The sequence below is a fragment of the Mus musculus genome, chromosome 3, assembly GCF_000001635.26.
Source record: "Mus musculus strain C57BL/6J chromosome 3, GRCm38.p6 C57BL/6J".
Lineage (NCBI taxonomy): Eukaryota > Metazoa > Chordata > Mammalia > Rodentia > Muridae > Mus > Mus musculus.
Window position 1 is genome coordinate 137,283,871 of NC_000069.6, and position 20,621 is coordinate 137,304,491.

The window sequence follows — 20,621 nt, forward strand, 5'->3', positions numbered from 1 at the left end:
GCCTCCGACTTCCTATTAATGCCTCAAATGAGTATTCAGCCGGTGCCGGTGGAGCCTATACCATCCTTGCCCCTGGGAACCATGGGCCTTATTCTCGGCCGGGGTTCACTCACCTTGCAGGGCTTAGTAGTCCACCCTGGAGTTATGGATTGTCAACATTCCCCTGAAATACAGGTCCTGTGCTCAAGCCCTAAAGGCGTTTTTTCTATTAGTAAAGGAGATAGGATAGCTCAGCTGCTGCTCCTCCCTGATAATACCAGGGAGAAATTTGCAGGACCTGAGATAAAGAAAATGGGCTCCTCAGGAAATGATTCTGCCTATTTGGTTGTATCTTTGAATAATAGACCTAAGCTCCGCCTTAAGATCAACGGAAAAGAGTTTGAAGGCATCCTTGATACCGGAGCAGATAAAAGTATAATTTCTACACATTGGTGGCCCAAAGCATGGCCCACCACAGAGTCATCTCATTCATTACAGGGCCTAGGTTATCAATCATGTCCCACTATAAGCTCCGTTGCCTTGACGTGGGAATCCTCTGAAGGACAGCAAGGGAAATTCATACCTTATGTGCTCCCACTCCCGGTTAACCTCTGGGGAAGGGATATTATGCAGCATTTGGGCCTTATTTTGTCCAATGAGAGAGCAGCGTTGGGGGATAATGTCGATATTTCCACTCCCAATGACGGTGATGTATAATGCTCAAGTATTCTCCTGCTTTTTTACCACTAACTGGGAACTGGGTTTAGCCTTGATTCAGACAGCCTTGGCTCTGTCTGGACAGGTCCAGACGACTGACACCATTAACACTTTGTCAGCCTCAGTGACTACAGTCATAGATAAACAGGCCTCAGCTAATGTCAAGATACAGGGAGGTCTCATGCTGGTTAATCAACGCATAGATCTTGTCCAGAAACAACTAGATGTATTATGACAAATAACTCAGCAGGGATGTGAACAAAAGTTTCCGGGATTGTGTGTTATTTCCATTCAGTATGTTAAATTTACTAGGGCAGCTAATTTGTCAAAAAGTCTTTTTCAGTATATGTTACAGAATTGGATGGCTGAATTTGAACAGATCCTTCGGGAATTGAGACTTCAGGTCAACTCCACGCGCTTGGACCTGTCGCTGACCAAAGGATTACCCAATTGGATCTCCTCAGCATTTTCCTTCTTTAAAAAATGGGTGGGATTAATATTATTTGGAGATACACTTTGCTGTGGATTAGTGTTGCTTCTTTGATTGGTCTGTAAGCTTAAGGCCCAAACTAGGAGAGACAAGGTGGTTATTGCCCAGGCGCTTGCAGGACTAGAACATGGTGCTTCCCCTGATATATAGTTATCTATGCTTAAGCAATAGGTCGCTGGCCACTCAGCTCTTAAACCCCACGAGGCTAGTCTCATTGCACGGGATAGAGTGAGTGTGCTTCAGCAGCCCGAGAGAGTTGCACGGCTAAGCACTGCAGTAGAAGGGCTCTGCGGCATATATGAGCCTATTCTAGGGAGACATGTCATCTTTCAAGAAGGTTGAGTGTTCAAGTGTCCTTCCCCCAGGAAAAACAACACGGGACCAGACCAGGACCCCTCTGGGTGATGAGCCTGGGAGGAGGTTATGTGTACGGCTCCTTTACCTGCACACTGGGGATTTGACCTCTATCTCCACTCTCATTAATATGGGTGGCCTATTGCTCTTATTAAAAGAAAAGGGGGATCTGTGAGGAGCCGCCCTCACATTTGCCATTATAAGATGGCACTGACAGCTGTGTTCTAAGTGGTAAACATAGTCTGCACACATGCAGGGGCAGTTTTCCCACCATGTGTTCTGCCTTTCCCGTGATGACAACTGGGCCGATGGGCTGCAGCCAATCAGGGAGTAATACATCCTAGGTGGAGGATAATTCTCCTTAAAAAGGGATGGGGTTTCGCCATTTGCTGGCTTGCTCTCTTGCACTCTGGCTCCTGAAGATGTAAGCAATAAAGCTTTGCCGCAGAAGATTCTGGTTTGTTGCGTCTTTCCTGGCCGGTCGTGAGAACGCGTCTAATAACAGGGAGGAATTGAATTCCCCTGGGGGTTGGAACACATGCTTTAACCATTGATTCATTTTAACAGAAATGAAACCATCACTCTAGCCCACCACCTTTGTCAAGGAGAACAGAAGACACAATATCATGGACCTGCTTCTAACTAGGAGTGTTCCAGGACCTCGAGGATGCAGTCTGGCTATCTAAGATGTTCCTAACCTAATGCTTTGGCTCTTTTTTAAAAGATGATCTTCTCCCACCTGTATGCCATAGGGAGAAGTTTTCCCTGAAAATAACAGGGCAGAGAGGCAGTTATAGGCCTCTTTAGGACACTGTTCTTGAGATGGTGTGTCATTCTTCTGATTCAACCTCTCCAGTGAGCCGTTAGAAATAACTCCATGCTGTTATGGAGGAATATGACTCCTTGGTGCATCCGAAGCCCCTACAGTATCTCTAAATGTGAAATGACTCATGCCAGCCTGGGAGACAGTCTTGAGTCCGTTCATTAGGGTAGTATTATCTACCAAAACTATTGATCACTTACACATTTTACTTAATCCCAATTTGCCTCCCCAGTGAGACAAGCTTGAAGTCAGAGAGCTGTTCAAAGAAATGCATGGTAGATAGCAGTATAGTATGTATTGTGACACAGTCACAGGACCCAGGTCTCAGACAACCTTCAAACCAGGCCGAAGGCCCCAGTGCATTGTATTTCTCAGCTCTGAGGGGAAAGAAAGAAGGACCCACTGGCTGATCTCCTTCCACCCATCCATTTCTTCGGTTGCATTGTGTACATTCTTCCTGTGACCCAAGTTTGACAAGTTAAACTGTCCACAGTGAGTCTTTGGCCTACATAAAGTCACACTAGCATTTACAAAGAACTGTTATTGAGTCCCCAAAGCTAAGAACAGCAAACCACATATGCAGCATTAATAAAATTCATATCAGCAGCATCAATATTTGTCAAACAGATGTGTTTTTCCATGGGGTATCTTTGGAATTTTGAAGTATTTATGAATATTGAATAAATTTAAGATAATGATGGTTGCTAAATTCTATTGAATCCCTTCTTAGGTTTTTTCCTAAGTAATTGCTACTAAGCATTATAGTATGACATTTTTGTGGCCTAGGTACAGATATAACTGGCTAACTGCTCTATAGAGTGGTAAGGCCATAGCATAGGATATCCATCTCCCCAGAGAACCTGTATCCTCAGGCCACTTTCCCATCTCTTTAGTTCTGAATGGTTATTGACCTATATCTGTACCTCTGGGCTATGTTCTCCTTGAACACCCTGATTTTTGTAAGCATTCATAATGAGTATCCACAGTGGGCTGGGTGTTTAAGTGCTAATTGATATTTAAAAGTCTTTTAAGAAAAATTTGAATGAGTATTTATTGAATAACTATATATGTTACACCAAATATTTTAGTCACCCATGGAATAGCTAACATAAAGAAACAAAATATATAATTGTCATTGAAAAGGGATAATAACCACTAGAGTAAAAGGCCAAGAATGGAAGGGACCAGAGCATCTTGAGAATCAATGAAAAAATTTAAATGAATTTAATTTTATTTAAATTTAAATAAGATAGTTGTTACTCAGGTCCTTCGAGCCGGAAAGACAAGAACGACCCAAGTCGGGTTTACGCAACAGCTTCTTTACTTGTTCTCCTTCTTGCAGCTTTTCTTAGAACAACTCCCCTTACAACAGCTTCTCTTACTACAACTAGCCTCTACTTAGGGCAAGGGCTAAACAACTTCTACTTAGGGCAAGGCTATATTCCTAACTAACTCCCGGGAACAACAACAACTTCTACTATCCTCGTGCTAACTAACCTCATCTATCTCCAGCCCACCTCATCCAATCAGAATTCACACACACTCCAGGCATGAGCTCACGTCGGTCACCGATAGGCTGACAGGTCCGGATCACGAGGAACAGTCCAGCCTGGCAGGCAGCCCACGCATGCAGCCTCACTGCGCATGCTCGGGCAAGGCAGTAAACATCTTGGCCCATGCGACTGAGATAGTCATGAAATGCCTTACTTACTCAAATGAAAGTTTTGACCAAGGTGGTATAAATGAGAAAACAAAGCAAAGCAAAGCAAAGCAAAGCAAAGCAAAGCAAACCAAACCAAACCAAACCAAACCAAAACAAAACAAAACAAAACAAAACAAAACAAAACACATCCGACCTACAAGGGAAGAGTTCATTTCAGAAAGATGAAGTGCCCTCGGGCAGAAGCATCACCAGCAGGTTTAAACTGCAGCAAAGAGGCTCAAGGTGGACAGATGCCAGCAAGTGTGGAATGGGCTACAGTAGTTATGGGAGAGAACTGAGAGGTAAGAGGCCAGGCCGGGGAGGCAGGACCTCTAGGCTACGGCAAAGAAGTTGAGGACCAAGCATGGTGGCACATACCTTTAATCTTTGCACTTGGAAGGTACAGATAGATCTCTGAGTTCAAGGCCAGCCTGGTTATATCACAAGTTTGAGTCCAGCCAAGGCTCCTTAGTGAGACCCTGTCTCAAGAAAAGAGGGAGGATGGAAGGCATCCCATTTCTTGGTGCTTGTTGCCCAGCTTTGACCTTGTTTCCTGTTCTGTACTGCTTTATCCAGAGAGCCAGTCTTCCGTATCACTTCCTCTTTATGTGTCTCAGTTTCTGGATTGGTTTTGTTTTCATTTATTCTTTTAAAAAATCCATCCATGTATATACTGTAATTTGATCGTATCCATCCGGCCCTCCAACTCCTTCCAGAATCCTCTCCTCTCTGCTACCTGATCTCTTTTGGGGTTTTGTTTCTTTGCTTTTATAACCTACTTAGTGCAATTAGTGTCGCCTGTGTTCTGCTGGGTGGAGAACGATCCACTGATGCATGAGCAGCCTACCAAGGGGACATCCCCCTAAAGAGAAATGACTCTCACCAAAGCAGCCATCCATAGCTCCTCAGCGAGGAGTGGGGGCCACGTGTGCTCCTCTGATTCATGTTACAATTTTTACAGGCTTGATTTCTTTCAGGTCTTATTCAAGGCCAAAAGCATTAGCACTAACCAGTCTCTAATCAGGACTCATAACCTACAGTATCAATAACTCAAAGTTATTCATGCTTTCCCAACAGGATTATTATTATGTCACAGATAGAGCAAAAGTCTGTGTTTCTGTGGTTGTTCCGCAATCTTCCTGTAGGTAAGGGACATTAAGTGGGACATTTCCCTATTTATAATTTAGCTTTGCCCCTAGCAGAAGGCATTCTGGGCACTTGACTCATTTGCTCATTTACATAGATGATTTTAACTATACCATTGTTTTCCTCTCAGGCACTCGGACACTTATTTATTTTGGGACCTGTGACACATGAGCTCATACAGACCTTAAAATGCAGAATTTAAAGTTTTGTCAGACTATAATTTGATGCTAACTTTGTTTATCCCCCTCTTCAATTACTGAAGTTACCACTCTAATCTCTGGAAAATAACTGGAGACAATGTTTTTGGTAGCAAATTAGGAGTTGACATCCTATGTCTCCCTGAGTGTGACTATGTGTATGCAATCTAATTATATTTGAAACTACACATTATGTAGTGCTAAAGTAAGGCTTCTTTGTTTCTCTTGGAAATGTGCTAAGTGTCTGTTAAGAGTGGAAAATTTCAAACCTCAAACTACCCAGAGGTAATGCACACTGGTAATGTTTATATAAAGCCTCATCATGCCTCCTGTCCACCAGGAAACCTGAGAACAGGAACAGAGAGAAGCCCATGCTTTTGCCTCTAATTGGGAGAGAGTGTCACCGTTTGCAAGCCTCCATCTTTGAGCAAGGCACCAAACCATGGTTATGACTGTGGCTGGGGAAACCTGTTTAAATGCGGAGTGAGGTAAGAGCTGGGACCAAGAGTGTGGGCTTTATGGACTCTGTGGGTTTTATTTTCAGCACTGTAAATCCGTCATCCTTTATAAACAGAACAAAGTGGTCAATGTTTCACAAGGTTGTGCTAGCACAGTGGTACCAAGGGCTTAGTGTGGGAACAAAGTCATTAAAAATAACTACTTACAAAGAACTCAGTCATAAATAATGTGCCACAAAGGATTCAAACTCCAAGACTCTGCTACTTTAGTGTCAAAAACTCTGCTCCCGGCAGCCAGGCCTTAAGAACAGAGAATCTCTAAGGGACTCCCTGAGCCTCTCTCACCTTTGCCTCCATTTTGTTTCCGTTCCCACCTTCCTTCTGCCCCTCCCACTGTCTCTCCAAAGGCTGACAGCTTGTCATTCTGGACATCAACAGGAGAAGGAAGGAATAAGAACAGAAGGGAAAGCTGAACCCTTAAAGGGTCTTTCTGTCTGGGCTCCACTTCCAGACGTATTCCTGCCTTTGCTTTCCCTTGTTCCTGCTATTATCAAAATAATGTGGTTGCCTCCAGATTTCCTTCAAAAACAAGAATGAGAGAAAAGTAGGGAAACTGATGTTGGCTGTATACTAGAAATGTAAAGGCCCCTTAAGATCTGTGCTCAGTTCTGTCCTTATTTTTCTTGTTCTCAATGATTAATATCTTACAGTTTCCTCTTTAATTAAGTCTGGCTCTTATTGCTTGCAATAATGTAGCTGATGGCTGGCACTTTCATGTCTCATGCATATATACAAAAATAATTTCTTCTTAGGAATTCAGTAATCCCAGCCTTTCCATGATGTCAAGACTAAGGATAGCTTTGGCTCTGTATAGATATGTCACATCTAGGAAAGTGACCCCGCATCTCTGCTCTTCCCAGTCATAATTACCCTCTTTCTTCCTTGATCCCCAACTTTATGCCATCATGAAAAATTCTATATTCAATCAATTGAGAATGTGCGTACCCAACTGCCTGTCTTATCTTGCTATATGTGAACCAGGGAAATATCTGTCTTCTTTACCTTGTCATTTAGCACTTGTTTGTAATAGGAACTTGAAGCATCATTTTCTAGCTTTTATATAGATGAGACCATTTAATCTACAAATAGGATAATGTTAGTTCACTTCTGCTTTTATTCATTTTCATATATGTATATTTAATATATACACACATATATAATAAAAACATCCATATATATATATATGAAAACACACATATATATATGAAAACACACAAGTATATATGTATATACACAGAGAGAGAGAGAGAGAGTACAACAGAGAGACTACGTGAAGCACAGAGTTTATAGCTGGTGAGGTCATATCTAATTATTAGTAGTGACAAGATTCAACCATCACTGAAAGTGGTGGTCGAATTTCAATGTACATTAGGATCATCAGAGAGTCTAATTAAAACAAAATGTTGGGCCATTCCCTTAGAAATTCTCATTTACTAGGTCTGGTGTAATAGTAACTTTTATTCACCTGATTTCAATGTCATCTCAGAGGCATACTGCCTTCATCTGCTAACCTAGGCCTAGTCCTGGAAGCTTGCTAGCACTTCTGTACAATCTTATCTAGGCCTAGAATATTTTCAGCCTCTGAGACTTGCTGCTGAATAGGTTTCCCCTTTCTTGTTCCTTCTGATCTTTGGCAGGTTGGTACAACTGAGCTGTTCTGACTCAAACTCCTCTCCAAGCTAACTGATTCAATCTGGTGTCTCTTTTTCTGCCTCTGAATTGCTCTGCTTAGACTCACACCAACTGTGGCAATATTCCAGTCTCTTGGTTCCTTCTCATTCTTTGGCTCATTCTGTCTTCATCTATGTCTAGCTTGTTCTCCCTCTGCAACCTGTCTTTCTATAACTGTTGCAATAAAACTGCCTTCTCTCTCTGCACTGCCCCTTAAATAGCTTCCCTTTCCTCTCTCTTCTTGTGAGTGTTGGGTGTATCCTATCAAATCTTTCTCTGATTTGCTACTTGATCTGCCACTCAATTAGACATCACTTTCAGACATGGGTACTTCCTTCGACTAACTAACTTTACCTTCATTGTTTGGGATTAAAGGTGTGTAGGATTAAAGGTGTGTATACTAAGGGCTGAGCCACACCACAACTAAAAACAGTTTGGTTTTGGTATTTTTGTTTATTTGGTTGGTTGGTTGGTTGGTTGGTTTGGTTTTAGTGTTTGTTCTTTTTTCAGTAAATAACACAGTCTTATGGATCAAGGTATGAGCAAATATCCTGCAAGAGTCTGGCGTGGAGTCCAATAATGAGTACTATTTATAAGGTTCCAAAACTGCTATTAACACTGGTACCAAGACCATACTTGGAGGACTGCTGCCTTGCATCATAGAGGATCTTCATCTTACTGGGATGTTGGCTGAATTAGATGGCAAATGGTTTCTAAGAGAGACAGGAATATTGTTTACACTCTATCTTCTCTATCCATGAAATTATGTTATTTCTCATGCTCTCTCTCTTTTTTCCCTTCCCTTTCTTTCTTTCTCTTTCTCTCTCTCTCCTTCTTCTTCATCATCTTCTTCTCCTTCTCCTTCTCCTTCTTCTCCTTCTTCTCCTTCTTCTCCTTCTTCTCCTTCTTCTCCTTCTTCTCCTTCTTCTCCTTCTTCTCCTTCTTCTCCTTCTCCTTCTTCTCCTCCTTCTCCTCCTTCTCCTCCTTCTCCTCCTCCTCCTCCTCCTCCTCCTCCTCCTTCCTCTTCTTCTTCTTCTTCTTCTTCTTCTTCTTCTTCTTCTTCTTCTTCTTCTTCTTCTTCTTCTTCTTCTTTTGCATCCTTACAGTTGCTCTTTCCTCTGCCTGTAACCCTCCCTCCCAGTGCTTTTATGATTTGTTTCCCCAGTTCATTTAAGCCCTTGTCCAAACAAAATCTTCCCAGAACAGCTTGTCTAACAACTGTACCCAAAGTACAACCCTGTCATTCTGTCCCCTTATCAAGCCCTCTTTCTTCATAGCATTTTTCATAGTTTTTAATACTGATATCGTTAAACATATCATATGATCTAGTTATGTAGATACTATTTTAAAAGAAAAGAATTCTGCCTCATCATGTATGACACCAAATTCTAATGCTCAGAGGGAATTTCGAACACAACCCAGATGTACCACATTATCTGATACCAGGATACCTGTTCTTAAACATCGTATATCAGGATAATCCTTTATTGACTGGCTGATATCTATTGTCTCTGTGTTAAAAATAGGCACCTAGAAGAGCAGAGATGGATAGATGGTAAAACATTGCTGGTAATGAAATGTCCAGACACCTGACAGATTACTAAGGCTAAGAGTATGAAAAATGATATATACTTCACAGCTATCAGCAGGCAATTGAAAATGCCTCCTTTTATGAGAGGGTCAAGACAGTTTCATTTTAGGATCCGTACTTACTGGCAAAATTGATTTCAGTATGTGCAAGGGGAAATGCTTTGTTATCTCCTCTCTCTGGCAGAGAGTGAAAAGAGGAAACCCCAGAAAAGGGAAACTGTGTGATAGCCATAGAAGGGCCGGCCGATGTGTAATGCACAGCGCAGCTGAAGAATTTTAAGTTGCCGGCCCTCTTGGCACACTTCACAGACCCCACTCGCTTCCTGTGGATTCCTTTTTAGTTCTGTCATGCAGAACCTGGACTTCCATGCTCTCATGCCTGTGAGTTACAAATTGCCATGGGCCATGCTCCTCTGAGTAAGAACTGAAAATCAAACGTCACTCAAAACAACCTAAAGTGGATATCTGGCACAGAGCTGCACTGGCTGCTCTCACTTAGCCCCAGGCTTGGTCTAAGCCAGTAATGCAAGGTATTTGTTTGACAACATGGTTTTATTCTTTGACTTCATGCCTATACCTACCTGGAATAAGTCAGATACATGAAAGCTGAAAGGTCTTGTTTCTGTTCCTTTGGAGACAGTGAAGTTCACTCTTTCTCATTGGCAATGCCATATATCTATAGAGAATTATCATTTCATAACCCGAGCCCTTGTAAATATTACTCCAGAAATCCAGAAATTGACTTGAAAGTAATGGTCACATATTCACTTTTGTCATTGTATTTTATAGGAGATAAATAAATATTTAATTAAAGTTTGTTTTTAATTTATAGTTCATAGCCTGTAGACGAAATATTTCTTTGTGTACAGAGAATCATCATCTAAAGGGGCTCAAGTTTCCCTTCGGTCAGGCTGACACTTGGTGCTTTGAGCCAAGTCTCTGCTTCATGCTTCAACAGGAATGAAACCTACACTGCCCTTGAGCACGTCTATTCCCTGGCTCAGTTTAACATTTAGAACCTGAGGAAGGGTGTTGGTTAAATCACACACTGGTTGGTGTCTGACTGCAATCTGGCTACTAATACTCAACGAAGATTTATTTACATCTCTTGACCAAAATTCTCTTATCTTCTCTTTTTCACAGAGATTACATTATTAAAAAGCCAAGAATATTCCACTATATCTTCACAGATACGCAAGATAAGTAAGAATGCCCTAGATAACATACCAGGATCTCATAGAAGAATATATTGAAATAAGACGATAAGACATACTATATATATATGTGTGTGTCTGTGTGTGTGTGTGTGTGTGTGTGTGTGTGTGTGTATATGTATACACTTGAAAGTAATATATATATTTAAAGAGTTCCCTGAAATCAAGAAAATTTCAACATGTAGTTTAAAAGAATTCTAAGTTTTGATTTAAATACCAAGATTTGAAGGAAATTACTTTCAACTGTTCTAAAAAACCTTGCTGGTAAACAAGACAACAGAAGTGTAACAAATCAAGACATGGGCAGAGAAACTAGAGAGATGGCTCATCTCAGTCCCTGGCACCCATGCCAGGAAGCTCACAACCACCTGTAACTCCAGCCCCAAGGACTCTGAAGCCCCCTTTGGGCCTCCATAGGGACCTGCACACACGTCTACATATCCATGCATAGATTCAAATACATATACTTGATTAAAACCAAAAATAAACATTTAGGAAAAGAATAACTAAAAAAAAAAATTCACAGGGGAAAATTGTGGTCTAAAATCTATTTAACTGCTGAAAAAGATTGGGGCAAAGGTCAAGACTATGAGTTCAATCCAAGTATAAATATTATAGTCCTTAGTGAGGTATATAGTTGGCCAAAGTTAGAGGAGCAAATGTACTGACCTCTTTTCCACAAATAAAAAGTAAAGGCAGAGCCGGGTGTGGTGGTGCATGCCTTTAATCCCAGCACTCGGGAGGCAGAGGCAGGAGGATTTCTGATTTCGAGATCAGCCTGGTCTACAAAGTGAGTTCCAGGACAGCCAGGGCTATACAGAGAAACCCTGTCTCGAACCCCCCCCCCCCGCCAAAAAAAAAAAGTAAAGACAGGGCATATTTAAAAATCACAAAGATACATAAAGCAAAGAACTTGCAAAGTTCTAAAGCAATTTAATATTAACAAGATAGAAAACAATGCTCCTATCAAAGAAGACAATTAGGCTAAACTCCTGTGATGGCTTACGATCATTCTCCTTTGGATTACAAAGAAAAATGCTATTCTCAAACAAAAGATGAAAACCATGTCAGGTGACTACTAACAAAAGGAATGTGGAGAGCCTGAGTGAAGCCAGAAATCACCAAATGAAGGTGACAAGGGGCTTCCTCCCTTCCCAGTTCCCAGGGATTGTTCTTCAGCGACTTCACCAGACAATTCTAGAAGTTCTAGACACACTAGGAATAAACATAGTGTATGAACTATTCCAGAACATCACAGAAGCTCTGGGAGAGCTTACATTAAAGCATATACATACACTTTGTGAACTTGTTTATATTTACAAAAAACATATTTCTGTAGAGCCATTTAGGATAACATTAAGGAGTTTTCACAGGTAGGAAAGGGAGTTAGAGGAAATGTTTTATTCCATATCATCTACTACCTGTAGAAAAATAAATACAACTAAATAGCATCACTTAGTCTCATTTTGTGAAGGGGGTACTTTCACTACACAAGGATTAAAGGAAGTGACATTCTCTTCCAAACCATGGAAAATGGCTGTCACCAGTTTTAAGTGTCAGAAGTAAAATGGTAAGAAGCTGGAACATAGCGTGCTCTACAAGGGTCGAGTCTCCAGGCTCCTACAGGTGCAGACTGTCAAAGACTACAGGGCACAGTTATCATAAGGATCAGCAAGTCTAGATGAGGCACAGCCCCAGACAGACAGACACACAGCCTGAGGCGATGCTGTCTCTGTGGGCAGAAATGAATTTACCACAATGGTAATAAGTCTTCAGTGTTATAAATTATCCCTTCTCTAGTGTCCTGGGAACTGGGGAAGTTTACAATGTTCTAGGAGGGAAAGGAGACTCACGCTGTACTGAGGGAGCATTTCTGGCAAATTTACTCAAGTGAATCTTGAAGGATTCTGCACCATGCTGTGCTGTGGATCCTTGGTCATAGTCACTTATTTTGTACCTATTCTTAGTAGTTCATAGCTATTCTAACAGATATCATAAGATGGGTGGATTATGCATAACAAAATGTGTCTCTCATACGTCTAGATACTAGAAGTCTGAGGTCAGAGGTCCAGCACATACAGGTTCGGAGACTTGTACTGTCTATACCTGCATGTGTCAGAAGGGCATGTGAGCTCTTCGGTGCCTTTTCTGTCAGGATGTTAATCCAATTTCAGAAACTTCATGTCTACTCACCCATCACAGACTTCACTGCCAAATAACTTTGACAGTGGAGATGAGATTCAATGAATTATGGGAGGCCAGAACCATTCAGAACCACCCTACTGCCCTGACTCATGCCTGTGTCCCATGCAAAATGTAGTTGGTCCAACCTAATAACTCTCATTGAGTCTCTCAATTCATTCTACCACCAACTCAAAACATAAAGTCTGAATATCATCTAATCAAATACAGTGGATGAGGTTGAGATATGATTCATTCTGAGACAGATTCATCCTCAGCTATGTGATCAATGTAGTTACAAAATACAATAGGCAAAACATGCATTAGAGAACATTTCTTTCCCAAAAGGGAGAAAGGAGAACAAGAGACAGGTCCAGAGTGAAGTCAAAACCAAGAGTACATATTCCTTTACATCTTAAAGCCTACGAGCATCTCAATCATTTTTGGATTGGACGCTCCAGGCTCAGCTGTTGGGCTCATCTTTAGGATGTCTGTAAGAGGGGTGCCTTCCTTCACTGTGGTAGAGATCCTACCCCTACAGCTCAGCAAACATTGTTCCCTTGGGTCTCTGTAGGGTCACCTTCTTGGCTCCCTTCTTTTAAAAATAAGGAGGCAGGTCGTCCTTTACATCTCTCAAATTACCTTTATTTACTCTCAATAAAGGGCAGAGTGCTCCAGGACAGCAGAGCTACTGTGTGTCCTCTTGTATGACATCCAAGATCTCTGACATCCTTTTCATCTCTTCTCCCTGGACTGTCAGTCATTTCCTGCTATGATGAACATACCATTTCCTGTTTTATTCTGAAATGGCTATTAGAAGAAATGCATCAGAGGCTGATTGGCTTACATACAACAAAAAAAATTATATCTCATAGTTTGGGACCCTAAGATGTCCTAGATTACAGTGATAAGAGATTTTGTTTTAAATGAGGGCTCATTTCCTGATCCATAGATGCTCATCTCCACATTATATCCCCACATAGCAAAAGTGATCAGGCAGGGACTTGGGGTGTCTTCAACAAGGAAATTTATTCCACCTATGAGACTACATCCTGTTGGAAATTAGTTTTCAACTGTGAATTTTAGGGTCTTAGACTTCTGTTTCAGTGTATATCTGGTTAAGTTACTAATACTTGGATTTTTGTTTGTTTTATTAAAAAGACTGAAGATTCTGTCTTCACAAAAAGCTATTTTTCCCTTGCCCATGAAGCTATGCTGTGCAGATACCATAGGTATCATTTAACAACTGCCTTTTTCTCCTGCCTATTAGCCTGGCTGGGAATACAGAGACTACCCATGAGTTATAGAGGACACTCTGATAGCCACGGGCTATGTGCTCAATGGTCTACTACATCTGTACAACATGAAGGTCAAACTACCCCTGCACAGGCAACCTGAGAGCAGCCATCGGCAGGTCCCAGAGAAAGTTCCTTTGAGTTGTAGTTTCGATTCCATTCCTAACATCTATGCCAGTTATAAATAAAAATTTCCTTATAGAACATGTAAATTTCAGGTAGGTCTTCCTGCTAATATAGGCAGGTGGAGGCATTGACTGGGACAGGCACCATGGAATATCATTTATATTCTAGCATTTTGGGAATTGGCCATACTACTTATATTCCCTTCTGGAATTCTGTTAAGCATGATAAATTGAATCAAGGTGTTCCTCTTGGCTTACAAATGTATAGAGGGCAAAAATGGGTCACAGTAATTTGCAAGTATCACAAAAAAACCTCCTTTTTAATAACAACTTTCTGGCTTAACTTTTCTTTTTATTCTCCTGGTGTTTCAAAATCTATCTTCAGGTCCCTTGTATTTTTCCCTCCTTCCTCCTCCCACTCCTTCCCTCTAACCAGAGACAGAGAGCCATTGCTCAGCAGCACTAAATCCAGCTGTCATCTTCCTTTCTTGCCCACAACACCAAAAACATTGAGCCTTGTCCTCTGATTTCACAGCTGCTGTGCATCAGCTGGACGGCTGGACATGCCAGGCCTTCAGTGAAAGAAAATTAATTAAAAGAAATCTGAGGAAAGACTCAGTTATGAGTTCAACCACCAGTCTGTGAGGGCGTGTCTCCATTGGACAACAATCACCAGAAGGCTTTGGGCTATCAATTAACTAAAAGAGAATTTTAAAATGTTCTTCCTACCTCCTGTGAATTTTAAAGAAGAAATAATTTGAAGTTACAGAAAGCTTTAACAAAATAAATCTTTGCAAAGTTATTATTATTGACTCTTTGGGAGGTACAAAAAAAAAGGAGAGAATAAAAATATCATTCTGCTACATATGCAGCTAGAGACATGAGCTCCGGGGTACTGGTTAGTTCATATTGTTGTTCCTCCTATAGGGTTGCCGACTCCTTCAGCTCCTTGGGTACTTTCTCTAGCTCCTCCATTGGGAACCCTGTGATCCATCCAATAGCTGACTGTGAGCATCCACTTCAGTGTTTGCTAGGCCCTGGAATAGCCTCAATGGGTGGATAGGGGAGTGGGCAGGGGAGGGTTTGGGGGACGTTTGGGATAGCATTGGAAGTGTAAATGAATAAAATGCCTAATAAGTAAAAAAATATTTACATATATTACAAAAAATATCATTCTGGTATTTCTCTTAAAGGGCTTCAGAGCATCTGAGATGAAGGATTGTTTTATTTACGTTTTCCATCTTAACTCTATGACTATTGCCTCACATTCGAAGACCTGGTATTTCCTAAGAGGTGAGGATATCTGGAGAAAATGGATCCCTCAAGGCCAGCTCAGGTATATATTACACGGAGCCAACTCCTGTGCTGGAATGTTCCCTTCAGACCTGAAAGCCACACCAGGAAGGAAATCAGTGTCAGAGGTAAGTATGCCATGGGATGAAGACAGACATGTCAAGCCCAGGGAGAGGCTGTGACCATATGAGGTGGATGTTGGTGAACAGAAAAGCTAGAAAATTCCCCCAGATTTTCCAAATAATATCCCCAAGTGATCCCATATTTTTATTAATATGTATTCATAATGTGCTTATTTATTAATTATCAGTATTAATTCTTTGTGAATCTGAAAGAAAAAAAATCAATGAGCTTTAAATGGTCCCTTTTAACTAGTCATAGGTTTATAAAACTAAAACAAAACCATCTTTTTCCTTTATCAAGTGATTTTGTTTTTACTTCACCTTCCTGTGAAGTAGTAATATTGATCCAATTTTTTGGATAAAATAATAAGGACCTTTTTTGATCTAAAAGTGATTTCCACTAAATGTTTCTTCATAAACATGTCTCCTCGATATTAATTTCTTTCCACTTTTTCTTCTCCTCAAGTCTATACCACCCCATATCTCTCTGTATGACTCTCATAATAATTATCCAGTCAACTTGCTCCTGTGTTTAGATCTTTTATAGGCTGTTTATGGCTCTCCATGGAAATCTTCTCTCTCAGTGCCCTTGTGCTGAAAACTGGAGTTCCAGGGATTCCAGTTCTAAGGATGCCTTCCATGAATGAAGATGGTGATATCTCAAACAAACACACACACACACACACACACACACACACACACACACACACACACAGAGAGAGAGAGAGAGAGAGAGAGAGAGAGAGAGAGAGAGAGAAAGAGAGAGACAGACAGACAGACAGACAGACAGACACACACACACACAGAGAGAGACAGACAGACAGACAGACAAACAGATACACACACACAGAGAGAGAGAGAGACAGACAGACAGACAGCAGACAGACAGACAGACAAACAGATACACACACATACAGAGAGAGAGACAGACAGACAGACAGACAGACAGACAGATACACACACACACACACACCTCAGAGTATAGTTTGATTCTTCTGCTATATGAAGACACAGCAAGAAGGAAGCTATCTCTGAAGAAAAAGAAGAAGAAGCCCTCAATAGACATAGGAATCCCTAGCCTGTAGAACTGCAGGAACTCTATTGCAATGCTGTGGTGGTTTTCATGAGAATGTCCCATATAGTCTTCAGGCGTTTCATGCAATATTTCATGCAAAAAAAGGAGGAACTACTTGTGGAAAGCATGGAACCTTTACTACACAGAGTTCTGCAGGATGAAATAAGTCACTGGAGCTGGGCTTTGAGAGTCTGTAGCCTCGCCTAACTTCTGCTCTCCGCTTCATTTTGTAGCTGAAGATGTGGCCTCCCAGCTTCCTGCTATTCTCAGCCTCTGCAATTCCTCTCCTGCTCTTGTGAACTCTCTCCCTGGAACTATAAACCAAAATAAACTCACTGCCCCATAAGTCACTCTCTTCATTGTGTTTTTTCAGAACAACAAAAGGTAACTAATACACAGATGACTAAGTATTTTTCTTATGGCAGCTTGAAGGAAGTAAACTAACCCTAGTCTCATTGTCTTTGCCTATTTTGGGTTCTTTTAAGATAACTCACTATTTGTATGTCTCCAGTACAACTAACCCTATTCCTCTTATCTTTCATTGCCAAGAGATCTCAGCTACTGACTTCCCTGGAGAGGCTGGACATGGCTTGAAGTCTCTATGTTCAACTAAACACTAGACGACTTGAACTCAGTTGTCTTTTCTTTGTCCTTATATATGCATGTACTATGCTATGCAATGCCTCTAACAAAACCAGTCTGCAGTGGGTTGACATGTTAACTTGTCCTTCCTCTGAAACATATCTCCTAGAAACTGAATAACTGTTGCATCAAATAATAAATCTCAAAATCCCATTCTGTCCTACAAAGGAAGCAGGTACTTTCATCTCTCCTGATCTCCACTATTCTTTTGTGTGGGAGACTGTTTCTAGTCACTGTCCCTGGCCTTTTCCTCCCAGTCTTCCCTCCCATCAGCAGTCATGTTTCTTCCTTTACAGCCTTTTCTATGTGATATACCATGGTGACTATATTCAGACAAGACTTCAGTTTGGGGAACTACAAGGTGTTGTGAAATCAATAACCTACCTCCTTGTTCTGGTGATCTGAGCAGACAGAAGGAATTCACATAATTGTGCAAAGGGTGTCACTATAGACAGTTACCACACTGGGAAATCCTTTAGCATGTGGAGGTATCTGTGATTGGCTAATGCTATAATTCTCAATGGTAATTATGGAAAACTTGTTGCATGTTGGTCAAACCACCCTCACTTTGGCTTATTTGACTAACCAACGTTATTGTTACCGACCTAACAAGAGAATAAAGACCAGAGAGGGTATATCTTAAATTTAGTCATTAAATGGTCACTTAAAAATTATTAATTTCTGAGTATTTTTCTAAATACTCAGGCTATCCCATTTACTAAGTCAGGTCATGTTCTTCCTCTCATTTAAAACTTGTAATATCTATCAAAAACTTACTCTCCAAACACATAGGAAGTGTTCTGTAGCATCTACTTTATGCTAGAGGATTTTCTCTGTGAAAGAAATAATACAGTAAAAATAGCATGTACAAAACATCATTTCTTCATAAAGTCTCCAATTCAGTAAGGGGGCAGAAAGACTAAATAGTTAAATTAGCATACAAGTATCTATATCTATATCTGTATCTATCTATCTATCTATCTATCTATCTATCTCTATTTAATTAATTCATTTATTAATTATTTGCATGGTGACTGTATGTGAGTAGGGATGTACATACACCACAGCCTAGCTCTGGCAGTCGGGGGGTGACTTTCAAAAGTTGATTTTCTCCTTCCACTCCAGGTTCTGGCTATCGACCTCAGGTCACCAGATTGGCCTATCAAGTATGCATACCCTCTACACTACCTCCCCAGCTCATGAACAACTTCGAAGAAAAACACATGGCTTATAGTGAACAGTTGTATGTTTGACTACAGATTCTGAAATTGATCAGAGCATTGTAACCTACTGAAAAAATATAACTTACAGCTAATGGTTCCCTCTTTGCCCTACTCCCCAAAGCACAAATAATAATGTGCAAAGGTCCTAGATGACAAGCCATCAAACGAACCCTTCCCCTCCCGCAGGTCTGTCTCTGCTAAATGATCTCTAGGGTTAGCATTGTCCTCCCACTCTTTTCTAAACCCCACGTCTGGCATATGGTTTACCCGCAGCTTCTTGTACCATCACCGAAGAGAGCATAGCATCTGACTCCAGCACAGTCACCCAAGGCCACTTTCTATGCAGAGAGAAGAGAAAGAGACAGAGGGAGAAAGAGGGAGAGAGGGAGAGAGGGAGAGAGGGAGAGGAGGGAGAGAACAGACTTAAAGTGTCATTTCACATGCACTCCCAGCCTCTTCAGGAACGTTCTGGACGTGTCTATTCAGTGTTTTCTTCCATTTCACTATCATGTCAACCAAAATGAGGTTTTTCCTCTAATTGTACACTTCTAAGTTAGAAGACAAAGCAAAACAAAAGAAAACAAAAACATTTCTAGCAGACTTAGAAATGTATTCTTGGACTTGAATGACATAAGTGTATTGATCTTTAGACTCCTGGAATCCTTTTATTCTTCTCTCGGACTGCCCTAATGTTCCTCTGTGTTTGTTAGCACGGGGCCCAGAGTACAGCTAGCCATATCTCAACAGGATGAGTGTGAGGTTCACACACATTCCTGGAACCTGCAGTAACTGGGAAAACTTTGTTCTGGGAAGTTTCAATACAGTTCATGGGATTTCACCAGGGCTGCTAGAAGACAGGGCTGAGCTCCACCTACATTTTGGAGAAGATGAAGTGCAGCTGGAGAGCCGTAGCATGCCTGGTTCAGATATCAAGTGATGTAACTATGTTATCGTTCACCCTTAAAGTACTAAACACAAACCCGCGTATCTTAGGGTCTCTGTAGGAACAGAACCAATAGACTGAACATACATTCAAAAGAGATTTATGAGACTGGCTTACAGGATATGGTCTGGGTATTCCAACAATAGCTGCCATCACATTAGCCAGACTCAGAATCTGGTAGCTACGTTTTCTTAAGTCTGGTTACCTTAGAAGTCAAAAGCCTGAAGAATTCCAGGATTTCCTGGCCTTCAGGGTGAGATGAAAAGCCAAAGAAGCTGGGTTCAGTCTCAGCAAAGGATGTCTACAGCAGTAGCAGCTACAGCAACAGGGCAGATGCATTCACCAGTCTGAGGCTAAGGAGAGAACAGCTTTTCTCTTGGACCTCTAGATAGTCAGGCCACCAGCAGCAGATGTATCTACTCTGCAGCACAGCCTTGCCCTCAATTCATTCTTCCAGGAAATGCACCTTCAGACACACCCAGAAGCGTATCTCTTTGATAATCCAGATCCTGTCAAGTTTCAACCAGTTTCAGCAACCCTCCATGTAACCCCAATGTTCTACATTTAAGAATTCACACACACACACACACACACACACACACACACACACATCACCACCACCACCAAACAAAAACACTTTATTTATGAATCATCCAGATTAGAAATAATAAAATTGTGCCATTTTGCGAATAGTTAACTCATAGTATATATACTCAATGGTGGATATTTAGCAAGGAAAGCAAGCTTGATATGAATGTAACACAGTGCATAAGTCTTGAAATCATTTCTTCAAAGGAATAAACCTCATCATAAAGGAATATATAATGTATGATTCTGCTTATTTAAAACTCTATAAAATGCCACTTACTCTACAATGGTATAGAATGTATTACTTAAATTGGTCTGAGGTCATGCGCTCTATCGCCTGGACAGGGGCGAAAATCACTAGTTACAGTTGTAGGAGAGTTTGCTTATTGATGATTGCAGTGGTTCTAAGCATACACAACTGTTAATATCCATTGAACTGCTAATATATTCAAAGATTATTGCTCCTCAGTTTCGGCAGATGTCAAAATAAAAATGATATTAAACTAACAATAAGACCCTGTTAGAATGTGTTTTTTATTATCATAAGGCAAGAGTTGGAAATTAGTTTGTGTCTGTCTTCTTAATGAATTCTGCATTTTTGATGTGTCCTATGTGGAGGTCAATTTTAAGTACTAGTAAAACTTTCACTCCAATTCTGTTTCCTTACAGGGTGACTGTTTATAAAGAAACTTCTCCACTGCTTGAGATGTTTGGGGGTCACTATGAGGACAGT

At 41.0% G+C, this 20,621-nt stretch overlaps 1 long non-coding RNA gene across 1 annotated transcript; it reads left to right on the forward strand.

Moving 5' to 3' along the window:
* Nucleotides 1–5,746: 5,746 nt before the first annotated feature.
* Gm567 (predicted gene 567) lies at nt 5,747–16,838 on the forward strand. The gene is made up of 3 exons (NR_163863.1): nt 5,747–5,896; nt 15,196–15,423; nt 16,726–16,838. It is a non-coding gene; the product is annotated as a predicted gene 567 (long non-coding RNA).
* Nucleotides 16,839–20,621: the final 3,783 nt, after the last annotated feature.